Below are 23,900 nucleotides of genomic sequence, written 5' to 3' on the forward strand. Positions count from 1 at the left end.
TCACGATATTGATTCTTCCTATCCATGAGCATGAAATGTTCTTCCATTTGTTTGTGTCCTCTTTCATTTTGTTGAGCAGTGGCTTGTAGTTCTCATTGAAGAGGTCCTTCACATCTCTTGTAAGTTGGATTCCTAAGTATTTTATTCTTTTTGTAGCAGTTGTGAATGGGAGTTCAGTCATGATTTGGCTCTCTGTTTGTCTGTTATTGGTGTAGAGGAATGCTTGTGATTTTTGCACATTGATTTTTTATCCTGATACTTTGCTGAAGTTGCTTATCAGCTTAAGGAGATTTTGGGCTGAGACAATGGGGTTTTCTAAACATACAATCATGTCATCTGCAGACAGGGACAATTTGACTTCCTCTTTTCATAATTGAATACCTTTTGTTTCTTTTTCTTGCCTGATTGCTGTGGCCAGAACTTCCAACACTATGTTGAATAGGAGTGGTGAGAGAGGGCATCCTTGTCTTGTACCGATTTTCAAAGGGAATGCTTCCAGTTTTTGCCCATTCAGTATGATATTGGCTGTGTGTTTGTCATAAATAGCTCTTTTTATTTTGAGCTATGTTCCTTTAATACCTAGTTTATTGAGACTTTTTAGAATGAAGTGCTGTTGAATATTGTCAAAGGTCTTTTCTGCATCTATTGAGACAATCATGTGGTTTTTTTAGCTGGTTCTGTTCATGTGATGGATTATGTTTATTGATTTGCATATGTTGAACCAGGCTTGCATCCCACGGATGAAGCTGACTTGATTGTGGTGGATAAGCTTTTGGATGTCCTGCTGGATTCAGTTTGCCAGTATTTTATTGAGAATTTTCGCATCAATATTTATCAGGGATATTGGTCTAAAATTCTCTTTTTCTGTTGTGTCTCTGCCATACTTTGGTATCAGGAGGATGCTGGCCTCATAAGATGAGTTAGGGAGGATTCCCTCTTTTTCTATTGATTGGAATAGTTTCAGAAGGAATGGTACTAGCTCTTCTTTGTACCTCTGGTAGAATTCGGCTGTGAATCCCTCTGGTCCTGGACCTTTTTTAGTTGGTAGGCTATTAATTATTGCCCCAATTTCAGAGCCTGTTATTGGTGTATTCATAGATTCAACTTCTCCCTGGTTTAGTCTTGGGAGGGTGTATGTGTAGAGGAATTTATCCATTTCTTATAGGTTTTGTAGTTTATATGCATGGAGGTTTTGGTAGTATTCTCTGATGGTAGTTTGTATTTCTGTGGGATCAGTGGTGATAACCCCTTTATCATTTTTTATTGTGTCTATTTGATTCTTCTCTCTTTTCTTCTTTATTAGTATTGCTAGCGATCTAACAATTTTGTTGATCTTTTCAAAACACCTGGATTCATTTATTTTTTTGAAGGGTTTTTTGTGTCTCCATCTCCCTCAGTTCTGCTCTGATCTTAGTTATTCCTTGCCTTCTGCTGGCTTTAGAATTTGTTTGCTCTTGCTTCTCTAGTTCTTTTAATTGTGATGTTAGGGTGTCGATTTTAGATCTTTCCTGCTTTCTCCTGTGAGCATTTAGTGCTATAAATTTCCCTGTATGCAATGCTTTAAATGTGTCCCAGAGATTCTGTACATTGTGTCTTTGTTCTCATTGGTTTCAAAGAACATCTTTATTTCTGCCTTCATTTCTCTATTTACCCAGCAGTCATTCAGGAGCAGGTTGTTCAGTTTCCATGTAGTTGTGCGGTTTTGAGTGAGTTTCTTAATCCTGAGTTTTAATTTGATTGCACTGTGGTCTGAGAGACAGTTTCTTGTGATTTCTGTTCTTTTACATTTGCTGAGGAGTGCTTTACTTCCAATTATGTGTTCAATTTTAGGATAAATGTGATGTGGTGCTGAGAAGAATGTATATTCTGTTGATTTGGGGTGGAGAGTCCTGTAGATGTATATTAGGTCCACACGGTGCAGAGCTGAGTTCAATTCCTGGATATCCTTGTTAATTTTCTGTCTCATTAATCTGTCTATTGTTGACAGTGGGGTGTTAAAGTCTCCCATTATTATTGTGTGAGTCTAAGTCTCTTTGTAAGTCTCTAAAGACTTGCTTTATAAATCTGGGTGCTCCTGTATTGGGTGCATATATATTTAGGATAGTTAGCTCTTCTTATTGAATTGATCCCTTTATCATTATGTAATGGCCTTCTTTGTCTCTTTTGATCTTTGTTGGTTTAAAGTCTGTTTTTTCAGAGACTAGGATTGCAACCCCTGCTTTTTTTTTTTTTTTTTTGCTTTCCATTTGCTTGTAGATCTTCCTCCATCTCTTTATTTTCAGACTATGTGTGTCTCTGCACATGAGATGCGTCTCCTGAATATAGCACACTGACGGGTCTTGACTCTTTATCCAATTTGCCAGCCTGTCTTTTAATTGGGCATTTAGCCTGTTTACATTTAAGGTTAATATTGTTATGTGTGAATTGATCCCATCATTATGATGTTAGCTAGTAATTTTTGCTCATTAATTGATGCAGTTTCTTCCTACCATCAATGGTCTTTACAATATGGCATGTTTTTGCAGTGACTGGTACCAGTTGTTCCTTTCCATGTTTAGTGCTTCCTTCAGGAGCTCTTGTAAGGCAGGCCTGGTGGTGACAAAATCTCTTAGTATTTGCTTGTCTGTAAAGGATTTTATTTCTCCTTCACTTATGAAGCTTAGTTTGGCTGGATATGAAATTCTGGGTTGAAAATTCTTTCCTTTAAGAATGGTGAATATTGGCCCCCACTCTCTTCTGGCTTGTAGGGTTTCTGTTGAGAGATCTGCTGTTAGTCTGATGGGGTTCCCCTTGTAGGTAATCTGACCTTTCTCTCTGGCTGCCCTTAACATTTTTCCCTTCATTTCAACCTTGGTGCATCTGATTATTATGCGTCTTGGGGTTGCTCTTCTCGAGGAGTATCTTTGTGGTGTTCTCTGTATTTCCTGAATGTGAATGTTGGCCTACCTTGCTAGGTTGGGGAAATTCTCTTGGATAATATCCTGAGGAGTCTTTTCCAACTTGATTCCATTCTCTCCCCATCACTTTCAGATTTATCAATCATACATAGATTTGTTTTTTTTTTTTTCACATAGTCCCATATTTCTTGGAGGCTTTGTTCATTTCTTTTTACTCTTTTTTCTGTAATCATGTCTTCTGTCATTATTTCATTAATTTGATCTTCAATCACTGATATCCTTTCATCCACTTGACTGAATCGGCTATTGAAGCTTGTTCAGGCATCACGAAGTTCTCATGCTATGGTTTTCAGCTCCATCAGGTCATTTAAGTTCTTCTCTACACTGTTTATTTTAGCCATTCATCTAACCTTTTTTCAAGGTTTTTAGCTTCCTTACGATGGGTTAGAACATGCTCCTTTAGCTCAGAGAAGTTTGTTATTACTGACCTTCTTAAGCCTATTTCTGTCAACTCGTCAAAGTCATTCTCTATCCAGCTTTATTCTGTTGCTGGCGAGTTGCTGAGCTGTGATCCTTTGGAGGAGAAGAGACACTCTGGTTTTTAGAATTTTCAGCTTTTTCTGCTCTGGTTTCTCCCCATCTTTGTGGTTTTATCTACCTTTGGTCTTTGATGTTGGTGACCTAGAGATGGGGTTTTGGCATGGATGTCCTTTTTGTTATGTTGATGCTATTCTTTTCTGTTTGTTAGTTTTCCTTCTAACAGTCAGTTCCCTCAGCTGCTGGTCTGTTGGAGTTTGCTGGAGGTTCACTCCAGTCCCTACTTGCCTGGGTATCACCGGCAGAGGCTGCAGAACAGCAAATATTGCCAAACAGCAAATATTGCTGCCTGATCCTTCCTCTGGAAGCTTCGTCCCAGAGAGCCACCTGACTGTATGAATTGTCAGCCAGCCCCTACTGGGAGATGTCTCCCAGTTAGGTTACACGGAGGTCAGGGACCCACTCGAGGAGGCAGTCTGTCCATTCTCAGAACTCAAATGTCATGCTGGGAGAACCACTGCTCTCTTCAAACCTATCAGACAGGGACATTTAAGTCTGCAGAAGTTTCTGCTGCCTTTTGTTTATCTATGCCCTGCCCATAGAGGTGGAGTCTATAGAGGCAGTAGGCCTTGTTGAGCTGTGGTGGACTCTGCCAAGTTTGAGCTTCCCAGCTGCTTTGTTTACCTACTCAAGCTTTAGTAATGGTGGACACCCCTCTCCCCACCAGGGTGCAGCCTCACAGGTCAATCTTTGATTGCCGTGCTAGCAGTGAGCAAGGCTCCATGGGCATGGGACCTGCCAAACCAGGCACGGGGGAGAATCTCCTGATCTGTTGGTTGCTAAGACCATGGGAAAAGTACGGTATTTGGGTGATGTGTCCTGTTTTTCCAGGTACAGTCTGTCACGATTTCCCTTGGCTAGGAAACGGAAATCCCCCGACCCTTTGCACTTCCCAGGTAAGGCGATGCCCTGCCTGCTTTGGCTTGTCCTCTGTAAGCTGCACCCACTGTCCAACCAGTCTCAATGAGATAAGCCAGGACCTCAGTTAAAAATGCAGAAATCACCCATATTCTGTGTCAATCATGCTGGGAACTGCAGCCAGATCTGTTCTTATTCAGCCATCTTGGAATGGACCGAAAGTAATCTTATTAGGCTAGCTAAATCTAGATATTCACCTTTTTTGGAAAGAGTTATTCAAGTGGAGGATAAACATTGTTTCTTGACATAGACAAAGTTATATGACTGGTTAGGATTTGTGTGGTTCCATCATAAGCACACCTTACATCTATGTTGACTTTAGAACCTAACCACTGTGTAAGGTGCATTTTCTTGAAACCAATATCCAAATGACGTTAGAATGAAATGTTTTTCTTGAGGGCACTACAGATGACACCAACTTTGAAAGACAAGAACAATAGTCAGATTTCCCTTACTTTCCATTCTTTTACTCTCAGAATTTTAGTGAGAGGAAGGTGAGGACAGAGTGAGACATATGTCCAAAACTCCAAATGCACCACTCAGAAAGTAGTCTTAGAAAAATATGCAACTCAAAAGTGAGGACTCAAACACAAAACATTGCCTGAGCAACCATTTCTCGTCATGATTATACAATTGTTTTTTATCTCTGCATTACACAATCCTACCCAACATTTAAGACCCAAATAAATGTTTTGCTTTTCTGTGTTATCTTTCCCAAGTCCCACAGACATATTTATCTTTCTCTCTTTTGTGTTTTCAGAGTCTTTGTGGTGGTTATATTATAGCATTCAAATTGCATTGTGATTTGTGTCTTCTTTTCCTTCATTTGATTATTATCTCCTCCAGGAAAATAGCTACTATTACTAACATTAAGCATAGAGCCTGGTGTGAACTAGGCACTCAATAAATGTTCACTGAATGAATAAATGAGTATATTTCCTATTTTTCTTACCATCTCCAAGATAGAATAACTCAAAGTATGTTATGGACTGAATGTCTGTGTTTCCCTTCTACCCCAAATTTCTGTGTTGAAACCCCTAATTCCATGTGCAGCTGTATTCAGAGGAAAAAAGTAAATGATTTCATAAGGGTGGGGCCCTAATCTGATAGGAGTATTATCCTTGTAAGAGACATCAGAGTTCTCTCTCTCTTTTTCTCCCTATTTATGCATAACCATAGGAAAGCCCTCATGAGTACTTAGTGAGGAGGTGGCTATCTGCCACACAAAGGAAGAGCTTTCACTAGATACGAACCCTGCTGCCACCTTGAATTTGGTTTTCCAGTCTCCAGAACTGTAAGAATATAAATTTCAGTTTTTTGTTACATAAACCATTCAGTCTGAGGGATTTGTTATGGCAGCCCATGCAGACTAATATAAACTACTACATGTAACCTTGGTTGCTTTTATGATACTTGCCAAACTCTTCTCTCTGATAAGCATCTTGGGGACTGGCTTCTTGTTTTACTTAGCACTAGAGTTGACAAATGGTTAAGTTTATTGAATAAATATATGAATGGATGAAGCTTCTTTATTAATTGAACTTATGTGACTACTGCTAAAAAAATAATGAAACATCTTTTGATACAACTATACTAACCACATTTAAAAGAAATCTTAAGTACCTTCAAATTTATCAGTAGCAGAAAAAAATGACACTAAAACCTGACAGCATAAAAGGGCAACGTATGTAAATAGATACATCACAATAATGTATCAATAAATACAAATGGTAATGAGGACAATGAACCATTCAAGGTTTGTAGAATAAATAAGTGCAAAGTTTAATAAGATACTCTTGTTTAGTAAGTTAGCAATTTTGAAAAGGATGTTAATACTCAATACATGCTAAGAGGTTGTAATTCCTTTCAAGCTTTAGAAAATAATCTAGCAATATATATTAAGATGCTTAGCATTATTTATAACAGTTTACCTATTATTTCCAATTCTAGATTCTATCCTAAGAAAATCGTAACAGCAGAATTTGTTTTGTGATCAAATATTTGTATTTCACTGAATTTGCATAACTGTAGAAAAGAGCATCATAAAACATTGTGCTTAAAATATGCATATATGTTGCTTATTTTCATTATAGAAATCAAACACATTTTGTTTTGGATCCTATCCTCTTAACTTAGTCATATTTTGAGGTACTCTCCCCGCTCTTGATTCATACATATTCTTAGAAGCCTATGCTGCCTAGTAAACTTCAGAAAGCTCTGTCATCCCCATTCACTATGGTCAATGCTCAGATGCCCACATCTAGAAGGAGAAGGTAACTAGTATTGATGTTCTATGAAAGTATATTGATATCACATAACACTTTTACCCATTCCTTAATTTTATACCATCATCCCTGAGAATTGCTTTGTAATGAGGCTTCTGAGAATTTCTTCTTTTCTTTATGAGTTAAAAATAACACAAGTTTAACTATGTATAATTGGATAGCAGAATGGCTAAACTTAGTGGCAATGTAAACAAGAAATGCATGTAATAATCTACACTAAGTGCCTTGGACCACGTTGTTAAAGTCCCTGTCTGCAACTAAAGGGTCACACTATCAACAGACACATCACTTTCTGGTCATTGTAAGAACAGTCTTACCTTGGCAACTAAGCCAACTAGGTCAATGTGACCTTTAAATAGGTTTAGTCCAAACAAATGTAAACAATTCAATATTGCACCCAGTTTAAGTCTTCTCCCATTCTCTAGAATCAAGTCTAACTCATTGGCTGGAGCACAAAGAAGGGAAGTATGGTCTGTTACCTCACTGTGTTCTTTGTTGTTGTTGTTTTCAATAAATGAAAAAATTTTATAATACAAATTAAATTATCCAATAAAAATGGAAGAAAATTAGACATCAGTGACAGCAAGAAATGTGGGGAGACTAAAAAATATGTGGAAACAAGAGTGCAAACTTTTTTTCCCATAAGTTATCGGGGTACAGGTGGTATTTGGTCATATGAGTAAGTTCTTTAGTGGTGATTTGTGAGATTTTAGTGCACCCATCACCTGAGCAGTATACACTGCATCACATTTTTAGTCTTTTGTCTCTCACCCCCTCCCACTCTTCCTCCCCTAAGTCCCCAAAGTCCATTGTATCATTCTTATGCCTTTGCATCCTCATAGTTTAGCTCCCACATATCAGTGAGAACATATGATGTTTGGTTTTCCATTCCTGAGTTACTTCACTTGAAATAATAGTCTCTGATCTCATCCAGATCACTGCAAATTGCTGTTAATTCATTTCCTTTTCATGGCTGCATAGTATTCCATTTTATGTGTGTGTGTGTTTGTGTGTGTGTGTATATATATATAGAGAGAGAGAGTCACAGTTTCTCTCTATATATATATAGAATATATATAAATAACCACAGTTTATATATACACATATATACATTATATACATTATATATACACATTATATATGTGTGTGTATATATATATACACACACAAGCACAGTTTGTTTACCCACTTGTTGATTGATGGGCATTTGGGTTGGTTCCACGATTTTGCTATTGTGAATTGTGCCACTATAAACATGCATGTGCAAGTACCTTTTTCAAATAACAACTTCCTTCCCTCTGGGTAGATAACCAGTAGTGGGATTGCTGGATCAAATGGTTCTTTAAGGAATCTCCAGACTGTTTTCCATAGCAACTGTGCTAGTTTACATTCCCACCAGCAGTGTAGAGGTGTTGCCTGTTCACCACATCCATACCAATATCTACTGTTTTTTGGTTTTTTTTGATTATGGCCATTCTTGCAGGAGTAAGGTGGCATCACATTGTGGTTTTGATTTGCATTTCCCTGATCACTAGTTATGTTGAACATTATTTCATATGTTTGTTGGCCATTTGTATATCTTCTTTTGAGAATTGTCTATTCATGTCCTTAGCCCACTTTTTGATGGTGTTGTTCGTTTTTTTCTTACTGATTTGTTTGTGTTCGTTGTAGATTCTGGATGAGTCCTTTGTCAGATCTATAGTGTGAAGATTTTCTCCCACTCTGTGGGTTGTCTGTTTACTCTGATAATTGTTCCTTTTGCCATGAAAAAGGTCTTTAGTTTAATTAGGTCCCAGCTATTTATCTTTGTTTTTATTGCATTTGCTTTTGGGTTCTTTGTCATAAAATCCTTGCCTAAGCCAAAGTCTAGGAGGGCTTTTCCACTGTTACCTTCTAGAATTTTCATTGTTGCAGGTCTTAGGTTTAAGTCTTTAATCCGTCGAGTTGATTTTGTATAAGGTGAGAGATGAGGATCTAGTTTCATTCTCCTACATGTGGCGATTTGTTGAAAAGGGTGTCCTTTTCCCACTTTATGTTTTTGTTTGCTTTTTCGAAGATCAGTTGGCTGTTAGTATTTGAGTTTATTTGTGGGTTCTCTATTCTGTTCCATTGATCTATATGCCTATTTTTATACCAGTACCACGCTGTTTTGGTGACTATGGCCTTATAGCATAGTTTGAAATCAGGTAGTGTGATGCCTTCAGATGTGTTCTTTTTGCTTAGTCTTGCTTTGGCTATGCAGGCTCTTTTTTGGTTCCATATGAATTTTAGAATTCTTTTTTCTAACTCTATGAAGAATGCTGGTATTTTTATGGGGATTGTGTTGAATTTTTAGATTGGTTTTGGCAGTATGGTCATTTTCACAATATTGATTCTACCCATCCATGAGCATTGGATGTGTTTCCATTTGTGTCGATCATGATTTCTTTCAGCAGTGTTTTATAGTTTTCCTTGTAGAGGTCTTTTGACTCCTTGGTTAAGTATATTCCTAAGTATTTTATTTATTTATTTATTTATTTTTGCAGCTATTGTAAAAGGGGTTGAGTTCTTGATTTGATTCTCTGCTTGGTTGCTATTTGTGTATAAAAGAGCTACTGATTTGTGTACATTAATCTTGTATCGGAAATTTTGCTGAATTCTTTTATCAGTTCTAGGAGTTTTCTGGAGGAATCCTGAGGGTTTTCAGGATAAACAATCATATCATCAGCAAACAGTGACAGTTTGACTTACTCTTTACCAATTTGGATGCCCTTTATTTCTTTCTCTTGTTTGATTGCTCTGGCTAGGACTTCCATTACTATGCTGAAGAGGAGTGGCGAGAGTGAGCATCCTTGTCTTTTTCCAGTTCTCAGAAGGAACGCTTTCAACTTTTCCACATTCAGTATTATGTTGACTGAGGATTTGTCATAGATGGCTTTTATTAAATAAAGGTATGTCCCTTGTGGCAATTTTACTGAGAGTTTTAATCATAAAGGGATACTGGATTTTGTCGAACGCTTTTTCTGCATTTACTGAGATGATCATGTGTTTTTTGTTTTCAATTCTGTTTATGTGATGTATCACATTTATTTACTAGCATGTGTTAAACCATCCGTGCATCCCTGCTATGAAACCCACTTGATCATGGTGGATTATCTTTTTCATATGTTGTTAGATTTGGTTAGCTAGTATTTTGTTAAGAATTTTAGTATCAATGTTCATCAAGGATATCAGTCTGTAGTTTTCTTTATGGTTATGTCCTTGCCTGGTTTTGGTAACAGGGTGATGCTAGGTTCATAAAATGAATTAGGGAGGGTTCCTTCTTTCTCTCTTGTGAAATAGTGTCAAGAGCATTGGTACTAATTCTTCTTTGAATGTCTGGTAGCATTCTTCTGTGAATCGTCTGGTCTTGGACTTTTTTGTTGGTAATTTTGTTAATTACCATTTCAATCTTGCTGCCTGTTATTGGTCTGTTCAGGGTATCAAATTCTCATTGATTTAAGTTAGGAGGGTTGTATTTTCCAGGAATTCATCCATCTCTTGTGGGTTTTCTAGTTTATGTGCATAAAGGTGTTCATAGTAGTCTCGAATGATCTTTTGTATTTCAGTGCTGTCGGTTGTAATATCTTCTGTTTTGTTTCTTAGTGAGGTCATTTGCATTTTGGATTTTCTTTCTTCTTGGTTAATCTTACCAAGGTCTAGCAATTTTATTTCTCTTTTCAAAAAAAACAGTTTTTTGTTTTATTTATCTTTTTTTGTTTTGTTTTAAATTTCATTTAGTTCTGCTCTGATCTTGGTTATTTCTTTTCTTCTGCTGGGTTTGGGTTTGGTTTGTTCTTATTTCTCTAGTTCCTTGAGTTGTGACCTTAGAATGTCAGTTTATGCTCTTTCAGTTTTTTGGACGTAGACACTTAAGGCTATGAACTTTCCTCTTAGCACTGCCTTTGCTATATCCCAGAGGTTTTTATACGTTGTGTCATTATTGACATTCAGTTTGAAGAATGTTTAATTTCTGTCTTGATTTTGTTTTTGACTCAATGCTCATTCAGGAGCACTGTGGTCTGAGGGAGTGCTTGATATAATATCAATTTTCTTAAGTTTATTGAGGCTCATTTTATGGCCTATTATATGGTCTATCTTGGAGAAAGTTCCATGCACTGTTGAATAGAATGTGTATTCTGCAGTTAGTGGATGAAATTTTCTGTATATATCTGTTAAGTCCATTTGTTCCAAGGTATAGTTTAAATCCATGGTTACTTTGTTGACTTTCTGTCTTGAGGACCTGTCTAGTGCTGTCAGTGGAGTATTGAAGTCCCCCCACTATTATCGTGTCTATCTCATTTTTTAGGTTTATTAGTAATTGTTTTTATAAATTTTGGAGCTCTGTTGTTAGGCATGTATATGTTTAGGATTGTGATAATTTCCTGTTGGACAAGGCCTTTTACCATTATATAATGTCCCTCTTTGTCTCTTTTAACTGCTGTTGCTTTAAAATTTGTTTTGTCTGATTTAAAAATAGCTACCCCTGCTCACTTTTGGTGTCTGTTTGCATGGAATGCCTTTTTCCACCCCTTTACTTTAAGTTTATTGAGTCCTTATGTGTTAAGTAGGTCTTCTGAAGGCAGCAGATACTTGGTTGGTGAGTGCTTATCCACTCCGTGGTTCCTTATCTTTTAAGTGTAGCATTTAGGCCATTCACATTTAATGTTAATATTGAAATGTGAGGTTGCATTCATCATGCTTTTTGTTGTCTGTGTACTTTTGTTTTTGTTTTGTTTTGTTTTTGCTTTTTAATATGTATTTTTGTTTTATAGGTCCTTTGTGATTTGTGCATTAAAGAGGTTCTGTTTTGATGTGTTTCCAGGATTTGTTTCGAGATTTAGAGCTCCTTTTAGCAGTTCTTGTACTGGTGGCTTGATAATGGCAAATTTTCTCAGCATTTATCTGAAAACAACTGTATCTTTCCTCCATATATGATGCTTAGTTTCACTGTATACAAAATTCTTGGCTGATAATGGTTTTGTTTGAGGAGGCAGGAGATAAAGCCCCGATCCCTTCTAGCTTGTAGGGTTTCTGATAAGAAATCTATTAATCTGATAGGTTTTCTTTTATACATTGCTTGGTGCTTCTGTCTCAAAGCTCTTCAAATTCTTTCCTTTGTCTTAACTTTGGGTAACCTGATGGCAATATGCCTAGGCAAAGATCTTTGTGCGATACATTTTCCAGGTGTTCTTTGTACTTCTTGTATTTGGATGTATAGGTCTCTAGCAAGGCCAGGGAAGTTTTTCTTGATTATTCCCCTGAATATGTTTTCTAAGCTTTTAGAGTTCTCCTCTTCCTCAGGAACATCAATTATTCTTAAGTTTGGTCATTTAGCATAATCCCAGACTTCTTGGAGACTTTGTTCATATATTCTTATTCTTTTCTCTTTGTATTTATTGGTTTCAGTTAATTAGAAGACCTCGTCTTCAAACTCTGAATTTCTTTCTTCTACTTGTTCAGTTCTATTGCTGAGACTTTCTAAAAGTGTGTCCAAAGTCTCCTGAATTTTTTATTTTTGTTTTAAGCTATCTATTTCCTTGAATATTTCTCCCTTCACTTCTTGTATCATTTTTTGAATTTCCTTGCAATGGGCTTCACATTTCTCTGGTCCCTTCCTGATTAACTTAATAACTAACCTCCTGAATTGTTTTTTAGGTATATCAGGGATTTGTTCTTGCTTTGGATCCACTGCTGGAGAACTAGTGTAATTTTGGGGGGGCGTCAAAGAGCCTTGTTTTGTCATATTACCAGGGTTGGTTTTCTGGTTTCTTCTGATTTGGGTAGGCTCCATCAGAGGGAGGGTTTAGAGCTGAAGGCTGTTGTTCAGATTCTTTTTCCCATGGGGTGTTTCCTTTATGTAGTGCTCTCCCCCTTTTCCTTTGGATGTGGCTTCCTGTGAGCCGAACTGCAGTGATTGTTGTCTCTCTTCTGAGTCTAGCCACCCAGCGAGTCTGCCCAACTCTGGGTTGGTACTGGGGGATATCTGCACAGAATCCTGTGATATGAACCGTCTATGAATCTCTCAGCTGTGGATTCCAGTGCCTGTTCCAGTGAAAATGACTGGGGGAGTGCAATGTACTCCATGGGAGTCCTCAGTTTTGGTGGTTTAATGGTCTATTTTAGTGCTGGTTGGACTCCTGCCAGGAGGTGATGCTTTCCAGAAAGCATCAGCTGTAGTAGTGTGGAGAGGGACTGGAGGTGGGTTAGACCCTAGAACTCCCAAGATTACATGTCCTTTGTCTTCAGCTACCAGTGTGGGTAGAGAAGGACCATCAGGTGGGGGCAGGGCTAGGCATGTTTGAGCTCAGACTGTCCTTAGGTGAGTCTTGCTGCTGCTGCTGTGGAGGATGGGGGTGAGATTCCCAGGTCACTGGAGTTGTGTACCTAGGAGGATTATGGCTGCCTCTTCTGAGTCATGCAGATTGTCAGGGAAGTGGGGGAAAGCAAGCAGTCACGGGCCTCATGCAGTTCCCACGCAAACCGAAGGGCCAGTCTTGCTCCCATCATGCACCCCCCAACAACCCCCAGTCTATTTCCAGTTGGAAGGTATGTTGGGCTTGAAAATTTACCCTGAGCTTACCTGCCTCCCAGCTGTGAAAGAAAAGAGCTTAGTTATTCCCCCACCTGTGGAGTCTGCACACCAGATTTGCACCCTTCCTGGATTTCTGGCCAGGAGGCTTCTCACCCTCTTCAAATCGTTACAAAGGTCAGTTGGAGATTTCCTTCTCCCTGTGGAGTTTTACCCCCTGTTCCTCTGGTCACCCTCCCAATGGATCCAAGCAGGAAGGCCTACTTGGGGGTGCAGTGAGCTCCCAGGGCCTTTCTGCTACTTTCTCCACCCCTGTATTTCGCTTGGCTCTCTAAATTGACTCAGCTCCAGATAAAGTCAGAAACTTCTCCCGCAAACAGACTTTCAACTTCTCCAGTGGAGGTGTGTGTTTGGGAGAGGAGGGTATCCCTTTCCCACTTCTACAGTTGGGGCACTCACAGTATTTGGAGTGTCTCCTGGGTCCTACAGGAGCAGTCCGCTTCCTTCAGAGGGTCTGTGGGTCCTCTCGAGATTGCTGGTTTGTTCTTGCAGTCAGTCTGGAGCTACAATTCACAATGCAAACTTTCGCAAGCTGCTCTGTTTGGAGCTGCAATCTAGTCCTGCCTCCCGTCCACCTGAGGAGTTCAACAGTGGACCGTGTGGGATTGAAAAACACCGGAGAACTGCCAGGCCTGTGGGCCTTGAGCCCTATCCATACCAAGGGATTGTACTGCCTACCTCACTGTGTTCCGTATCTCCACCTAGTCATCCTCAATTTATCATCTTCTGAGTCTTCCAAGGTCAAGGCAGGAGAAGGGGTCATGTGCGGAGTTGTGTAAAAAGAAAAAAACAGGTGTAATCGATGCTCATTTTGTTCTCTTTTAGTCCTCAATACCTTGTGAGGGGTTCGCATGCTAAATGCTGAATTGTCCGTGGAGCACAGGTGGGATCCTTTGGGTCGCCATTGAACAACTGTATTGCACCACCCTCTAGTTAGCAACTCAGCTCTTGTCCACATTGGTTCATCTCACCACTTACTGCTCTTACGGCTAGTGTTCCTCTGCCATGGCAGAGAGCCCTTTTAGTCCAAGAAGGACAGATGGAGATGCTTGAGCTTGCCACTTTTTGTAGTATCCACTTCCCACATAGGAAACTAGTGTGTCTTTACTGAAGGTGGGCTAACTCTTGCTGCCCTCTCTGTGGTCAAACTTCTGCCTTGAAAAAAAACTGTAAGACAGAAACTCTAAAATTCCAAAGGATACAAGCTGAAGCTCCTAAGACTTTTCTTACCATTCTCTACTCAGGTGGCAGCATGTATGGGCCTGTGCACGAATGCAGCTCAGCAAGCATCCAGCCAGGGTTAGCAACACCAGTTCTTATGCCATCCTTAATCTCTAAAAGTAGTTCTTTTTAGAGTATAATAATGATTTAAAGGAATGGCAGCCTTTCCCTTTCCTTCAGATATGGGATGGGGTGGAAAATAAACTAGAATGGCTCACTTTCTGCCAACTTTCCCCTTCAACAAAATTAGGATGTTAGCTTTTGTACGTTGCATAGAATGTTGAATATGACAGTAGAAAGACTGATTTGGCTACCTCTTACCAAACTCGAGAGAGGGGAGTCTGACAGTTTTTTGGCTGTTTTGATTAGAATGTGGAAATACTTACTACTTGTTGTCCACAGCATGGGTCTTTAGCCAAAATTTTAAAATGCAGGAAAGGTCCCATTCAACATATTATGACACGTGGTCTTTAAAAGTTTCAGAGAGGCACAAAGAAGAAAATTAAAATCACCTGCAATTTCTCCATTGCTAGTTTTTGTGTCAATGTCCATTATCTTTTCTAGCTACATATAAATAAATCTACGTAAATATATGTGTTCAGAATCATATTTTATGAATCTGTTTAATCTCTGATTTTTCTACTTGAATTTATTAAAATAAAATTTATTGTTCTCATAAAGCATAATCTTCAGTGATGCATAGGTTTGCATTATTTTACAAAAGTTGCAAAAACAAAGACACATTGCTTTTGGTGCTTATGTAATCCTTTGATGAAAAACTTGGCTGTTTAATTCATTTATCAAATATATTTTGAGTGCCACTGTGTGCCAGGAACATTAGGAACAAGACAAATATGGCATGACTTTGTTAGAACAAAGGGGCAAGAGGAAACTTTGGGGTTATGAATGTGTTCACTATCTTTATTGTAATGGTGGTTTCACGGCTGTATCCATATATGTGAAAACTTAAGAAATTTTATACTTTTAATATGTGCAATTTATTGTGCCTCATTTATACTTTTATAATACTGCTTAAAAAGGAAAAAATATCTACTGGGAGAAGATAATGTTTTTAAAGTATATTTAAATACAATACGCATTTTGAAGTCAAAGTACAGTTTAATATGGAAGCACATAACAGGAAGCCCTAACCTAGTTTTGGAGAGGGTATCAGAGAATGTGTCCCTGACATTTTAGAGGAGAACAAAGCATGAATAGGAACTAGTTAGGTAATAAGATGGGCAAAACAAGGGTATGGTGGGGAAAGAATTCTACACAAAAGAGACTTTCAGAGTTCCATGATCCTGAATTGTGAAAAAAGAAAATGAAAAGTACAATGATCTAAAAGAAGGGGACCATGAAGGTGATTTAAGAGAAGCACATAGAATAGTGAGAAATGAAAGTAAAGAACGAGGCAGGGACCAAAGTCTAAAGGGAAGATTTCCTGAATCACATTATATCCGAAGAGCAAAGAGTGTTAAGCAAGTCCGTAGTAATATAGGATTTATGTGTGTGACTGTGTGTTTAAATATCACTGTGCCTATTATGTGGGGGAATGGCTATGTATATGGGGGGGTTGAACATAATTGAGTTAGTGTTGCTACATTGTGCACTGTTGGGGGCGGGTATGTCATAAGAACACTGCATTCATTTAGTCATATCCGAGATTGTGATTTGAACTAGATTAGTTTCATTGATATTGGCCATAATAGGCATTTAGGTGGTAGACTTGATCAGACTTGGTAATTGATTGTATATGGTAGGGGAGGAAAGCGGACGTATATAATAAATCCCAAGTTTTTGGTTAGAAAACCTGGTGGTACCTTTTGCTGAGATTGTTAATGCCAGAAATAAAACAAGAGTGGAGGAAAGAATGTGTTCAGTTGTAGATACTTTAAATTTGAGATGTCTGTGTGATAATTGAGTGGGGAACTAAAGTAAGCAGGTGTATATACTTGTAACCAAGCAGGTGGGCTTGGGATATGGTTTTCAGGAGATTTCAGACTAGATATGATTGCTCAGAGAGTGAAAAATGGTGTGGTTTTAGATGGAGTCTTTAGGTTATTTTAAAGAGGGCTCATGGGACCACGAAACCAAGAGCTCTTAATGCTGTGACCAAAGACTGAAGTTCTCTATAGGTTGCCAAGGCACTCAGTGGTGCTATGTTTTCCTGAGGAGATGTAAGACTTGGAAAAAGAAAAAAAATGTAGACTGAGTCTCAAGAAACTCTAACATTTCCTATTTTGGTAGAAAGGGAGGAGTAAGCAAAGGAGTCTGAGAAGAATCAGTCAAAGATCTAATAATAAGTCCAGTGGTATTTAAAGAGCTAAGAGGTTGCTAGTGAAAAGTAAGAGGAAGACTAAGAATTGTCCTCCATTTGACTTAGTGCATGGGACTGTATTATCTTCCTATTGCTGCTGTAATAAATTAGCACATATTTGGCAGCTTAAAACAATACAAATTTACTCTCTTACAGTTCTGGAGACCAGAAGTCTGGAATCAGCTTTACTGGATTGAAGTAAAGGTGTTGGCAGGGCTGATTCCTTCTGAAGTCTCTAGGGCAGAATCTGTTTCTTTGCCTTTACTAGCTTTAAAATGTGTGTGTGTGTGTGTGTGTGTGTGTGTGTGTGTGTGTGTGTGTGTGTGTATAATTTTAATCGCTTTTGGGGTATAAGTGGTTTTGAAATACATGGGTGAATTCCATAGTGGTAAATTCTGAGATTTTAGCACACCTGTCATTTCTTCATTTATTTGCCTTTTCTAGCGTCAAAAGATTGGCTGCAATTTTTGGCTCCTGACCTTCCTGAAATCACTACAACCTCTTTTTTCTTTTTTCCGGAGACAGGGTCTCACTCTGTTGCTCAGGCTGAAATGAAGTGGCATGATCATGGCTCACTGCAGCTTCAACTTCCTGGGCTCAAGCAGTCTTTCTACCTCAGCCTCCCAAGTAGCTGGGAAAAGTGGTATGCTCTACCCTGCCTGGCAATTTTTTTTTTTTTCCCGCAGAGATGAGGTCTGATTGTGTTGCCCAAGCTTGGCTTGAACACCTGGGCTCAAGCAATACTCCCCCCTTGGCCTCACAAAGTGCTGGGATTACTGTAAGCCACAGCACCCAGCCCCAACCTCTTTCTTATGTCATATCTCCTGCTACTCTCCTGTAGCGGCTTTTCCCTCTGCCTCTCTATTTTAAGGCCATATGTGATTACATCGTTTGACCAACCTGCATAATCCAGACCCTCCTCCCCATCTTAAGATCTTAGATTTAATCATATTTGCCAAGTCCCTCTTGCCATTTAAGGTAACATATTAACAGAATCTCAGAATTAGAACATGGGCATTTGGAGAGGGGGTATTATTCAACCTACCAGGGAGGTCACTGTAGAAATATCACAAAATTAATGTATTTCAAGTTCAAGAGGGCATGGTAGTAAGAGGTGAGAACAATGGAGAAAGCATGTGTAACCAATTTTGTAAAATTTTGCCATAATTTGGGAGGGAAGAGAAAAATTAGAAGACAGGAGATAAATGTGTTGGAGGAGGGCTTTTGATTATAGTGGGAAACACTGAATGTGTTTAAATACTGATGGGAAAAATCTAAAGAGCATCAGAGGGTGAAGATAGAGGAAGAGAAGAGTTAACAGGTGTTCAAGTTTTCTGATAAAAGCTGAGGGGCTGCAGTGAGGATCGTGGAAGGAACAAGTATCTTTATTTATTCAGAAGTATTTTTGAAGCAATTCGAGTGTGGAATACTGTAATTGGGGGACAGCTTCTTTTTTATGATTTTGCATTTAGTATTGATTAACTTTTAAAACACAGTATATAGCTATTTATTTATTTTATGATTTACATTTTTATTAAAATTATTACTCTATTTTCTTTTTATATTATTTTTTCCAAAGAAAATATTTTTAAAAACCCCAACTGTGTTTCCGAGAAGTCTCAAATGAACAGCAAAATTCTTGCTGAAGAAGGCTATAGTTTTATAGATTCTGCATAATTGCTCTTGTCATATTTTAAATTTCAATTTTTTTCTAACTTTGTGTTGGTTTGGATTCTCTGTCAGACGTTACTAAACTATACTATCAAGTGAGCTACACTGAATGTGTTACTGTTTCCAAAGGTTTATACTTAACATTCGCATCACCATTTTTTCCTCTCTTTCTTTCCATGGTCTTTTCTGTACATACAAAATACAACAGATCATGGCTTCCACTGAGAGTTCCAGATAGAGCATTTCGAGTTTCCTATAATTGGTGCCTGCCATACCTGCTCACTGAACATTATGTAAATTATGGCAGAGACCAAGAACCCAGAGGGGTGTGTTTGTGTGAATGAATGTGCATGTGAATTAGTGTGAGTGTATGAATGGGGTGTGTGTGTGCAAGTGGTGTCTGTGAATGTGTGAATGATGTATAAATTAATGTATGTGTGAATGGGGTGTGCAAATGTCTATGAATAGAGTGTGTGCAAACGTGTATGAATAAATGTGAGTGTGTGAATGCTGAATGTGTATATTGATGTGGAGAGGATAACTATACGATTTCAGTAACAATTTTCAAATTAGAAGCTTTCTTACCAACTTTAGTGTAGATGATACAGATTTTATTTTTGACAATTCAATTTCATACAATTATTGAACATTTATTGTTCGAAAGATATGGTACTAGGGACTTCTAAGGAAAACAGTTTTGTTCCTGAGAAGTAAGAAATCTACTGGCAAAGTGGTAGGAAAAAAGAAGGGAGACAACTGAGTAACTAAAAATACAGGAAAATGTGATAGTGGCCTAGGGTCTACTTTAGCTTGGTTGGGCAGACGCAGCCTCTCTGAGAACATTGCTTTTCAAGCTAAGACCTGACTATCAGAGTTATCCAGCCAGGATGATGAATGGAACGTTATATATCCTAAGGATATTGGAAAATATTATGAAGGTTCAGATAAGTTAGTAATCTAATTTGGTTTTGGAGTTCAGAAAGGTTTCAGATAAGACATGACATTTCAGAAAGGTGGAACATAACAGAGAGGAATAGAAGGAAAAGGGATCAATGGAGTTGTGGGAATAAGCCTAGTTTTGGCACCAACATGAAGAGACAAAGTAGTGAGGCCAAGAAGCAGAAAGCGGTCCATTTTGCTTGAAGTTGAGGGTTGAATTTTGTGAAATAAAGTGGAAGAGGTACTTGATATCATGTTTTGGAGGATCTTAAATGACTGTATCAAAAAATCTGTATTTTAAACTGCACATCATAGCAACATTAAAAGTACAGAAAAAGAACATAATTGAAATTATAATAATGAGAGCTGCCTTTATTTAACAGCCACTATTGGCCAGACACTAAAAGAGGTATATAACTTCTTTTTATACACACCTTAGAGAACTATAGAATTATATATACACACACACACATATATACACACACACATACACACACACACATATATATACACACACACACATATATATATATATATTTTGAGATAGAGTCTTGCTCTGTCACTCATGCTGGAGTATAGTGGCATAATCTCGACTCACTGCAACCTCTACCTCCCAGGTTCAAGCGATTCTCCTGCCTCAGTCTCCCAAGTAGCTGGGATTACAGGCACACACCACCATGCCTGACTAAGTTTTGTATTTTTAGTAGAGACGGGGTTTCACTATGTTGGCCAGGCTGGTCTCGAACTCCTGACCTCAGGTGATCTGCCTGCCTCGGACTCCCAAAGTTCTGGGATTACAGGCTTGAGTCACTGTACCCGGCCCAAAGTATATTTTTATGAAGAGTTAAACTGATGCTTATCCATGATAAGTAATATGCCTGAAACTCATAAAGCTGGAAAGGATTTGAACCAAGGTCAGAGAAACATCTGGAAATCAGGGTGACTGGTTAGGAATCTGGTACAATAGTTGTGGTGTTAAGAGTAAGAGGAAGTAAGAAGATATGTAAGAATAACGCTAAAGCCCTGGAAAAGGGAAAATGAGGTTAAAGACATTTTGGATGCAAAGTCTACAAGATTTAGAATCATACTTGATCTACAAAAAGAGAAAGGAATAAGCATTTTAGACTATGTCTTCCAAGGATAAAATGTGACATGGTTATTATTTTCTATTTTAATGCTTTGCATTTATTTTTTAACTGTTATTTGCAGAATTTTCAAAGAAATATATGCTTAGTGTAGGAAAATTTTAAAATACATAGTAATAAAGAGAGGAAAACCTTTCCTAACATCAAAACATTCATTGATAATCACTGTTAATACTTTGGTACTTTCCTGAACTTTAAAAAATGTATGCAAAAATATTTGAGGGATTCTTTTAAAAAACATTTTAACATGGTTATTTTTATACTACAGGTAAAAATTTAAAGCCTAACTTTTACATCTTTTTACTGAATTATCATTGTTTTTCTTTATTATTGTATAAACTTCATAAACATTTTCCTGCTTGTATAATATTTCATTACCTGGGTTTCTATTACTTTACTTAATCACTTACATGCTGTTTCTATCTAGGATGTTTTTGATATATTTTTGAGGATAGCTATTATGTGTAGGTTATTATTTTTTTTTTTTTGCATTCAGGATTATATACTTAGACTAGATTTTCGAAATAAAATTTTTAAATCAAAGAATATAGCCATTAGAAAATTCATAATTCACATTGCCAGAAGGTTTTCCATTTAAATTCATGTCAACAATTTTTGAGAAGCATATTTTACTATACTCTCAAAAGTAGAGAGTATTACGTTTGTAACAAGATATTAAAAGGAAAATTTAGCTCAATGCTTTAAAATAATAAATGTCAGTGAGATATAAGTCAGATAATTCTGCTGGATTTACAAAAAGTGGGTTGCCAAGACCTGGCTAGATGATTCCTAAATCTCTTACCCACATAGATTATCTAAAAAAAAAAAAAAAAAAAGAGCTGAGAGAGCAGATGGAGAAAGGATTGTAAATAGATTTTTATTTTCAGAGGGTGCTGCTACTGTTCTGTGTATCAAGCTCATCTTCTAAGTGAGGTAGGGCTGCAGTACCTGCTTCTCCTTTCAAATCTTATAAAGTAACCTTCTCTGTGCAAATGGGAAATCCTGAATTGTGTCCCATTCTGTTGGAGGATCAAGTGGACTGGAATCTGATTCGCTCTGGAGAAATGTCCAGTTTGAGGAATTAGCTGGGTACCGATGGGAGTGAGCACTGTTGTCTGAGTTTGTTATGGAAACTAAAGAAGAATCACATGAGAGAGAAGTGCCATGAGGTGATTTAGGACAGGCATGCTGGGGAGGTGAAGTACAGACTTCACCAGAGGGAACCTGGAGGCAAGGGAACATTCTTGGAAGGAGGAGCCCCTCACACTCAGAGAGTTGCATTCCCGCAGGCCATGGTTTTGTAGGAGAGAGAAGCCCAACCTCAACACAGGCTTCTGAAGCACCCAAAAAGGCTGCCAAGAGAAAGATCAAGCTTTAATCATTTGCCAGTACCTGAGTGGCAGCCAAGCAAAGAGAGTGTTTGTGGTAACCTCTTGTCTTTTTTCCTTCCAATCAATAGCTTCAGGTCTGTCCTTTTCATCCAGGGGATAGGCAAGAACTCACTCCTCTGAATACACTTATAAAGATGATAAGGGTTAAATTAAAGAGAAAAAAAAATACTGCAACTTTTGGTTTTCAGTTGTATTTATTTGAGAATTTGTGAGCTTTAAGATTTTTTCTCAGTTTGGTTAACCAGCCATATTTCTCTTTCAAAGCATCTATGCAGCCATAAAAAAGGATGAGTTCATGTCCTTTGTAGGGACATGGATGCAGCTGGAAACCATCAAAATATCAATAAACATCATTATAAATATTAATGTTAAATCTTTATATTCTCATCTAAAATACCTAAAATACTATTTTTGTACACTTTCAGTTTGATGAATATGTATTTCATTTACAATAAAGTTAGATTTTGTCTTAGTTATTACAAAAATAAATACTACTTAGAAGAGTATGTGGCAATGTATTAGGCAGTATAGGGTAATGGAAGGTACACTGATAATTTAACTTCAGAAAAGCATCATTCAGCCCCAGTTGGCTTCTAAGTATGTGACATTGGAAGGATAATTTAACCTTAGAACCTCAGGTTTTAAATATATGAAAACCCAGGAAGCTGTCACATAGTGTAAAATAACATGGTATTTTTTTTTAGGCAAAATGGAGATTTTTGTCTCTTAAATTCCCACTCCTGTCCTTGCACCACATCCACTTCACACTCTCTCCCATTTGTAGGGAGGGTATCTTTCGTAAGATACAGATCCACAGAATTTATCTGTACAATAGTATCAAAGTTACTCTAAAATAGGCAGTCATTATGAGCAATAGAAAAATTTGTTGACATTTCTTTCTAAAGCACTATCATAGAAAATCAGCTGGGGCAATCTCTGAAATTTTAGAAAGGTATCCCTAATCTTACAGATTATCAGCAAGAAAAATAAACAGCGATTTCCTAGACATGAACACATTCTTTCCCCTCTCCTCCACCTACCACATTGGAAAGCAATGTGGAACTAATAATTATTTCTTCAGCAGTGCAAATTATCTCTCTTTTATTCCCACACTATCTTAAACACAGAGTTCCCTTTCATGTTATAGCCAGAAGGGTTAGCTTGTTAAAAACTTGTCCCACCATTCTCCAAAGTGTCATTCAGGGATCCACTCATGCGACTCTCATTAATGACAAAGACCTGTGTCTAAAGGAGTATGCAAAACCCCAGAGAGTATAAAGACTCAAAGTGTTATTGAGGCCAAACCATCTTATCTATAGGTAAGCCTTCCGGGTCATAGTGGATTCATCCCAGTGAAATAAAGTGCAGAATTTTTTGTGTACTTGGGCCTCCTCTGCAATCGCTAAATGCAAAGCTTTAGATCACCTCCCCCATACCATATACAAATTACCCAATACAACAAATAAAAGCTTTTCAAAGCTGTATCATATATCATATAAATTGTTTAACCCTATTCAAAAAACAAGTATTATGCCAGTCAGGTAGCAAAATTAAATATCTGCATTTGCAAAATTTAAAAGCAATTGCTTAAAACCTAATTGTAAATTAATCTCTTTCCACATTTCTTTCAAAGCTATTTAACAAAAGTTCACCTCAAAAAGCCTAATACATGCCCACTTTCTTTATATAACTTTCATATGTATATAGCTTTTGTTAATGCAGTTTTACAGAGGTGAGGATTCTAAAGAAAATATTTCTATGAACTCAGATATTGCAGAACTATGAGGGACTGCTTATTCAGACCCTTGATTAAAACATACTTCCAGTTTGAGGAGTTTCATACTGTACTGGAGAACTGAACAAACCCCCTGTAATTTAGTTATGCAACATTACTTAGTTTAACTGG

At 37.7% G+C, this 23,900-nt stretch overlaps 1 non-coding gene across 1 annotated transcript; it reads left to right on the forward strand.

The window, feature by feature from the left end:
• The first annotated feature begins 16,586 nt into the window (after positions 1-16,586).
• LOC112425609 (small nucleolar RNA SNORA25) lies at positions 16,587-16,714 on the forward strand. Its single transcript, XR_003016721.1, has one exon. It is a non-coding gene; the product is annotated as a small nucleolar RNA SNORA25 (small nucleolar RNA).
• The last annotated feature ends 7,186 nt before the right edge of the window (positions 16,715-23,900 follow it).

Source organism: Macaca nemestrina, chromosome 4 (genome assembly GCF_043159975.1).
Source record: "Macaca nemestrina isolate mMacNem1 chromosome 4, mMacNem.hap1, whole genome shotgun sequence".
Taxonomy (NCBI): domain Eukaryota; kingdom Metazoa; phylum Chordata; class Mammalia; order Primates; family Cercopithecidae; genus Macaca; species Macaca nemestrina.